The following is an 8,915-nucleotide window of genomic DNA, read 5'->3' as shown; positions in this document are numbered from 1 at the left end:
AGACCCGTTAAGTCAACTATGGGTCTTTTATTTTTTTTCCCTCCCTCTTTTCAAAACTAATGGTGGGCCCTATGATATATAAGAGACCCGTTATCTCTAGTATCAGATCTTTTATATTAAAGAGACCCGTTGTATTAATCAACAGGTCTTTTATTATAGATTCCTTTGCCCATTTTTGTAGTAGTGGTCAATGAGATGATGTGGCACTAGATTAAGCAATAAAGCAACACTACTTAAAATTATGAATAGCTGGGCAGATTTCATTCCCTGCTCTTAATCTTTTGCCTGGATTAATTATAAACATATTTTGCTGATGTTTCTTAATTACTTTCTCATTTTCCTGCTTATACATTAATCAGTTTTTCTTACTTACAATATAAAGGCCCCAAATTGATAGCGAGACTGAAATTACCACCTAGATATTCGATATTTATAAACTATTAGAGATCAGAAAAATATTCACTTGATTAATAAGAAACATGCTTGTTTTAGTCATGTTCATAGAGTTTGGGAATTCTGGATAGAATGTACAACTAAGATGAAGTTATGGGGTGCTTTCATATGTTTGTTGCATTTGGTTAGACCATGATGTAAGCACTTTTGGCAGTCACACGGAGTCTTTTTTTTATATATATATAGTTTGAAATAGTGAGTTGCATTGGTGTGACTGATTTTCATTACAATAAGATGGCATGTAATATATGTTGTCTATTTTAAAAATACTACAAATTATGCAGTAAATATTTTTAAGACTATATAGCATTTGTCTATTTGAAGGTAACTAATTATCCTCTATACCCTTCTACGAATGCAATTCCAAAGAATATTCCTGAAGCAAGGCACCAAGGCTAACACACACTACTACATAAACGACCAAATGCAACCCCTAAAAACCATTACATTAGGGCAAAAACCGTTGCTATAGGCCTATTGCTACGGTTAGAGAACCGTAGCATTTGCGGCCGTTGCACTAGATTTAATACAACGGTCCATTTTAACTAATGCAACGGTCCTATGCTACCAACCATGGACCGTTGCATCAGGGCCTAATGCAACGGTCATTATAGCCTAATGCAACAGTTCTTTACAACTCCTACGGACCGTTGCAGCAGAGCTAATGTAATGGTCTTTTAGATTTAGTGCAACACTCATGACTTCCTATAGAACCGTTGCATTATTATTATTATTATTATTATTATTATTATTATTATTATTATTATTATTATTATTATTATTATTATTATTATTATTATTATTATTATTATTATTAGTATTTGCTCGCAATAAATAAGAAAATTAAAAACTACAAAATACAATATATACAATAAATATAAGCAAAATTATATAACAACCATTTATTTTTGCTTGAAAGAAATACAAACAATGAATACCTAAACAACTCCGATCCATACCAAAATACATATCTAAACAGTTCACATCACATTCTAATAATATTAAAACCTATATAAGGACATTAAGTACATTTATAATGTTATGAGTTTGGACAATCGTCGACCAAGAATGTCCCAACAATAATCATATCATTCTTCCTCCTCTACTCAATGTGGTTTATCATGTACCTATACAAACAAACAATAAAATTAAATGATATTAGAGAACATATTATCTTGAAAATCATGACATGCCTTACAAACCCCCCTGCACCAACATTAGCTCAATAATTGCATTTGAACGTGATGTTATCGATTCATCAACCTTGTTCTTATCTTCACACCAACTTTCAACCTCTTCCTCAAGCTCCTAGATGACAAATAAAGTATGATTAGAACAAGAAAGACTAAGTAGATTGATATTAAATGGATAGTATACTTGTTCCCATTATCAGCACACATGTTACTATCTAAACACTAGGTAATTTGTAGAACAACAAAATTAAAGTCAATTTAACAAAAAAAAAAGTGCTCTCCAAAGCATATATTATCCTAGCTATTGATTCTTTTCACTTCTTTCCTAAAAAATTAACTCTGTACATAGCACAATCGCAATTTAAGAGGAGCCATTTCCAATGGTAAGATTAGAGTAGAACAATCACAAAGAAAGACTGCGTTGAGTGTATTTGAGTAATCTAACGAAGCATTGCTCCTATGATGATGTTTGAACCTTTACCATGAACACTATGTTAAACTATAAAAGGACGCACAACTCTACCTTAAATAAATGGTAGAATTCCAGAATCGACGGAATATCTTATTCATAGATCTTATGAACATTGCTCTGATTATGCAACAAGTCATAAAAGCTAATAAAATCTATGAATATATTGCTTTGATTATGAAACAAGTCAAGCTTGCAATATCCGTTATTTACCACTCAATTCCTTTCAAATTGTGTCATTCGAATAGTTTCCTGATATAAAGTTATGGATTGGACAATATAATTTTAATAAAATTATTGTTATGCATCATAATTCTTAAGTCATGAAAATTAATAAATAAAAGAGTATATAGCAAAAGCTATATATACAAGGATACATCTGACATATGCTCACCAACATTAGAAAAACATCAAGCATTGAATTACCTCACCAACATTACTCAATGCATAAAACAGACTTGCAACAATAACAAGAAAGTCACCAAATTAAAAAGAGTTCTAGATCCACTTTTAAAAAATCAATTAAAAATGTAAAACTAAATCATCCTTGTCCACTACTTCATTCAAGTACTCAACTATCTTGTATTCATGTGAAGCCAAGCCAAGCCAATAAAGGATTAATTTCCATTTACACTGAATCATACGATCTGTAATTTCAGCTCTTATCACTCCAATACAACATACAAGGGATAAACTTCTAAATCGCAATGTCCTATATTTTCATCATTTTCCTCACCTCTTTAACCACCAAAATACTATGTTCATACAAAAAATACACATGTACAATACTAAAGTAATATGAATGTATGAGTATCATAAAATTGTGCTCCAATCATACAATTTTAGCTTAAACACCACCACTACAATTGTCGTTAAAAATTTAATATTCACTAGTTTGAATTCTACACTTTCACATAATCTGAGCAATATTTATAGATTTTATAAGCTTGTACAGTTAAGAATCAAACTAAAACATCACAAATCTTATATGAAAAAAATTGCATATTAAAAAACAATAAAAATTGTACATAAAGAACTGAAAGTGACAAACATGTATATACATAACAATTCTAATATAATTACACTAACAATAAATTTGATAGATAACAAATTGTGTTGTTAAATTACAATATACATCACAATCATTATATTAATAATTCATCAATTAAAAAAAATTACATCAAAATTAGGGAGATACTCGACTGCAGTTGGGAAAATTAAAAATATAAATACATACCAGAAAAACAGAGATCGAGTATTACCTTCATCATCAATGGAAGGAGGAAAATGCTGCAATAGAAAACTGCAAAAACCCTAGAAGTGAAGCTCTTCACCAACCGCCGTCATCATCATCATCACCAATCACGACCACCAATTCAAGTCCACTATCCCAGTCACCATTACCATCTTTGTCACAAGTAGATGAATTTTTTTTTGAAGGAACAAGTAGATGAATATTTACTTAATGTTTGATGGTATGTAGATCTTGTTTTATATGGTAGATCTTGTTTTAGATCCTAGAGAAAGAAAGGAAGAAAGAAAGTTGAGAGAGAGAGAGATAGAGAGGAAGGAGAGAGAAAAGAAAATTTTGGTGGCGGAAATTACAAGGGTTTCAAAATTGGAGAAAATTTGGAGGTGAAATAATTAGGCGCCCACTTGAATATATACGAATCACGTGTTAAGACCAAATGCAACAGCAATACTACACCGTTTCAATAGCTAAAAAGTGTGTTGCATCTGACATTCTAATGCAACGGTTCTTTAAAGCCGTTGCGCTAGACCGTTGTATTAGGCATAGCCATTACATTAACCGTTGCAGTAGATATAAATGTTGCATTAGACCGTTGCAGAAGATATAACTGTTGCATTAGACCGTTGCATTTGTTCGTTTATGTGGTAGTGACAGGACAAGACAAGAGAAAATTGACAAGACAGAGTCAAGCCATACCTGTATCAACTGTGCAAATCAAAGCATGAGAATGGTTGCATCCTACAGCTTTAATGAGCACGGCCCCATAGGACAACAAAGAACATGAAGCACTTCCTTTATTGCAGGATAGGTTGCCACAATTTGATCCATGCTGCACCTTGGGTAAAAAGGAGTCATTATGCAGAGAATTATGATCAGACCACATCCAACTGTGCCCAGAAGTAGATTGTCCTCGTCCTCCAATCCAGCAACCATCAACATTAATTCTTGACATAGGTCTTGAACAAATTTCAGCTCTTGAAGCGATGACACAGATGCTAAGTGTCCTCTATGGTCCTTACAACATGCCTCTGACTCATCCCAAGACTTTAAGTCTGATATGCACTTGAAGCATTTAGTCTTGTTTTCATCGACAATCCAGAAAGACAGGTAATGCCCTACATGCACATTATAGAAAAAAGATACTAGTAACATCATATATATTAATACCAACAGCTTTAAGCAAACAATAACAACAAAAACAAGTGAATGAATAAAAAGAGAACAAAAAGTCACACCAGCATTACTGCATTATTACAATGCACTAAGTACTCATTCTTACAACAAAAAGTTATCATTCTCTCACAAATTATTATAGTGCACTAATTAGTCATTCTTGGACTCACATTACAAATTGAGAGAAGGATATCACATAAAACTTTCAATTGATGTTTTCATACACTTGGTATCTCAATTAAAGTTTACATGATATTTTTGTCATACATGTACATATATCGCATTTGACTCAAAATTTAATGCATATGCAATCGTAAAGGCATAACTTAACATATGCAATTTGTAGATTGTATCTTTTTGGCCAAAGAGAATTAAAGTGGAGTAAGCTTTTATGTTGTACATCAGTTTTAAAAAAAAATCATGAATGCCACATCATTTTTCTTCCATATCGTAGTTTAAAACCGTCCACTTCCTAGAAGCACAAGAGAAGTTCACCTGCCAAAATCTAACTTCTCTTGCATAATCAAACTAATATTACATTTCTTATAAATCCCATAATATCGGAAATAATGGTTAGAAAGAGAATCTAACTCTTGAACTCACAACTCAATAAGTACTCATTTATAATATGCAAGCATATATTTTGTACCTGCTTTATGTGAAGCAAGCAAACTCCGGTGATGATGAGGCCAAGCCCATCCCTGATCACCGGAAGGAGGGGCAGCCGCCCCAGGCCCACGGAAAATAGGTTCATTTTAATGATTTTATCCTGACATCAATGGGTAGTTTACACCAAAGCCTGCTGCACATTAGCAACCAAAATTGACTCTATCATCAAAGTAAAGTTGACTTAATAATCAAAGTAAAACTTTGTTAAATTCATCTAAGAACATGAATAGCAAAATTCAAACAACGAGATCGCTTGTTATAATCTTTCATAATTTTAGTATTTAGAACAAATTGTAGTTCAATAATTCACCGAAAAAACCATTAATTGACTACACTAACAATTAAATTAACAATTGACTAGATTGTAAAATTGATTCCAAGATTATAAATAATAGTAGCTATATTAATAATCTTAACTCATGAAATGCAGAATGGGAGAGAAAGCTGTTTCAATATAACAACACAAAGACATGTAGGGATGAAATAGCAGGGTAGCAGCAGAGGGAAATACCAGGTAAGCAACAACATTACGACATGAGTACAAACAAAATTAAAAAAAATAATAATTATAAAAGGTTGAATGAACATCTTACCCAGGAGCCATTTCAATTGAAGAGGAACTTAGAAATTGCTTCAATGGAGATTAGAGTACGCTTTATTATTGGGGGTAACAGACATAGCGAAAAATTTATCATAATCTTCTAAATCCAGACAATTCAAAGAACAAGAAGAACCCTAATTTTTGGACGTTCTTGTGGCTAATGAAGCTATTCGATCTAGAAGCTTTTAAACTCAAATCCTCCATGGCTGACTCAAGAAAACTCTCAACCTTTTGTAAATCTTCGGTCATAACTCAAATCTAGGCTTGAGATTTGCACTCGAACACAAACCCAAAACCAAATCCAAAGCCTGATTCATTTTCTCAAGCCCGGGTTCTTCATATAATTTCCCAAAAAATCGTAACAACCATAATCTCATCCTCAAGAATTCCCTTGATGCAGTTTTCGATGCACGATCTTCGATCTATTTTCTCAGCTAATTTCTCTTTTCTCAACTATTGGGGGTTAAGTTGTTTGAGAGGATTTGAACCAAATTTATGGTTGTATTGTAGCTGCAAGGAGAGAGAAAAAGAGGGCAGAGGAATGAGGACATTCAAACACCTACGTTGAATTATTTAGGGTTTCTTAAAAAACAAAAGGTTATAAGATTTGGGGGAAAATATAAGAGGGAAATTAAGGCTCCTGTATAAAAATTTCATATATTTGGCTAGCCGTTGCATTAGATCACCCTATCCCAATGGCTTTGAACCCTAATGCAACGCCCAATTACATTACGGTGTATCCGTTGTATTAGAGGATGCTATTGCCACGGCTAGTATGTATCCGTTGCATTAGATTTGACTATTGCCAAGGTATTCCATCTGACCGTTGCATTAGCTCTACTTCAGCCGTCGCATTTGATAAAAAATGTAGTAGTGCGGATTTTACCTACGACCCAATGATCATGAGGGTCCAAAGGTTTAATCCTATTCCTAAACTAATTAGGATTGATTAGAATCTTTTAAAAGTTTCTAGAATATCTTAACTATCCTTTTTTGAAATGATAAGATCATAGAATTTGATTTAAATATAAACTTTCCTTTTTTAAAACTTTCCTAATTCTATTCGGATTTAAACATGTTCAAAGACAGTCAGATATTATTTTCGTGCCTCATATTTTTTATCCAAACTTTATATGGTTGGATAGATCTTGAAATTATCTTTCCAATGATATATTATAATATTAATTCCGAGCTATAACGAAAAAGATATTAAAGGAATACGAAACTCTATCCAAAACTAACACCGTCCTACTATTTCGTCCATATCTTTTTATCTACAAAAGATTTTAATCTGATTCTAATTGCATTAGAAAGTACACTTCAAGAGCTTTCCAACGACATGTTATATGACTTATTTGGACTTCTATATCAAAAGATATGATAAAAACAAAATCCGCAAAAACTGTTTATGTCGCCAAACGACAGGTTTGTCGCCTAGCGACAAACTCTGTCGCCTGGCGACAAGATAAATCTTTGGCGACAAGGTCGTTTTGATTAGCGACAGAGTGGAGTTTTATTCCTTATCAAGTTCTATGATTTTCCGGACTATTTTCTTATAAATAGGGTCATCGACCTCTGTTTTTATTCATCAACTATCATCAACTCTCATCAATAACCATCAATTCTATCAATTCTCTCTCTTGAGCAATATATGCTTTCTTTCTCTCTCTCTTTCTAAACTAGCTTTTTACACACAATATTCCGCATTCACAAGACTTAGAGTCTCTTAGCCAAGTTCGAAGTTGCCTTCGCCCTAGATGTGCAAGGTTGATATTTTCTGAGGGTTTGGTCCAAAACTAGTCAAAACTTTATTTAATTTGATTTCAATTTGATTCTTTAATTGTTCTTTATTGATTTTCATTGAAGTTTACTAACTTGTGTATTTTGTTATTAGAAAGAGGTACGAGGCTTCAAAGTACGTAATCTTATTACTCTCTTTCAATGTAGAAAGCATGTTTATTATTGTTTAATTCATAGTATCATGTTAGGATATTCTTTTATGCTTTCTAGTATCATGTTTAGGATGCCTTTACCTATTTTTAATATCATGTTAGCATGTTAGTGCCATGTTAGGTATAAAGCTTTGATCTTTATTGTTTAGTGACATGCTAGGATTTGTTATTAATCTTGTTAGTATCATGCCTAGGTTCTTGCTATTCTTTTAAGCTTTATTATGCCTTATTATTGTTATTATCATCATTATTGTTATTTTGATTATTATTATGTTGCTTGATTATATTTTATTGTTATTGCTTGATCACGTCTTTTATGATTGTTAAAGGGAATTTGTACTTGAAATCACACTTAATAAGATAATTAATAATTTGGTTTAGGCTAATGTGATTTTAATTCAAGTGATCGCCAATAATAGTCTTATTTGTGCATTAATATTCAACCAACATAGATAAACAGGTTAGGTTTAATATGATGTTTATATGTTATTCGAAAAGCGCACATGAATACGAGCAGAACAAAGTAGAGGCCTATTTTATAGGGCGGGTCCTTTCTTTTGTAGATTGGATTCGTACCCTCATCCCCGGACCCTGTTTGGTTCAAGACTTTATGGAGTAGTTGATGGTCCTTTTGGATTGTCTTTTGGGTTTACAAGTTCCTAAAACTTGTTGGCGACTCTTTTTGCTCTTTTTCTTTCCCTTTGGAACGCCACCATACTTTAGTGTATGATCACAGTGGGGTTCAAGTTTGGGGTCATAATGCTTGAAATATTCCCTACACATATGCTTGACATGCCTCTGTGAATTCTGAATCCTTAGGGACTTGGTGTGGCCTATCATTATCCCACTGTATCACTATATCCTTGGGTAATTGAGGGGGCCATTTCTCATGTAGAGCTGGAATTACATGGTTGAGTAGCATGTCTCTTATAGCATCCTTGTTAACAGACTGTACAACCTTAGTTTCCAAGGTACCCTTTGCTCTGTTTTTGCTTGTCTTCTTTGCTACTTCATACTTGACAAAAGGAAACAACCCATACTTCCCATCATGCAATAGAGTCTTGTTCTCATCATATAGTGGCTGCCCTACCATACCCATGAACATAGCCTTCAATTTAAACCTCTTTGATTGTTGAGCTCTATATGGGTTGTC

At 33.0% G+C, this 8,915-nt stretch overlaps 1 long non-coding RNA gene across 1 annotated transcript; it reads right to left on the bottom strand.

Moving 5' to 3' along the window:
• Window positions 1–1,681: 1,681 nt before the first annotated feature.
• Window positions 1,682–6,350, bottom strand: LOC145609618 (uncharacterized). The gene is made up of 4 exons (XR_014106041.1): window positions 5,803–6,350; window positions 5,190–5,342; window positions 3,378–4,482; window positions 1,682–1,761 (listed from the first exon to the last, which is right to left on the bottom strand). It is a non-coding gene; the product is annotated as an uncharacterized LOC145609618 (long non-coding RNA).
• Window positions 6,351–8,915: the final 2,565 nt, after the last annotated feature.

Source organism: Chenopodium album, chromosome 23, assembly GCF_948465745.1.
Source record: "Chenopodium album chromosome 23, dcCheAlbu1.1, whole genome shotgun sequence".
NCBI lineage: Eukaryota > Viridiplantae > Streptophyta > Magnoliopsida > Caryophyllales > Amaranthaceae > Chenopodium > Chenopodium album.
The sequence above is the reverse complement of the archived record's forward strand: the minus strand, read 5'-3'. Positions and strand labels throughout refer to the sequence as shown.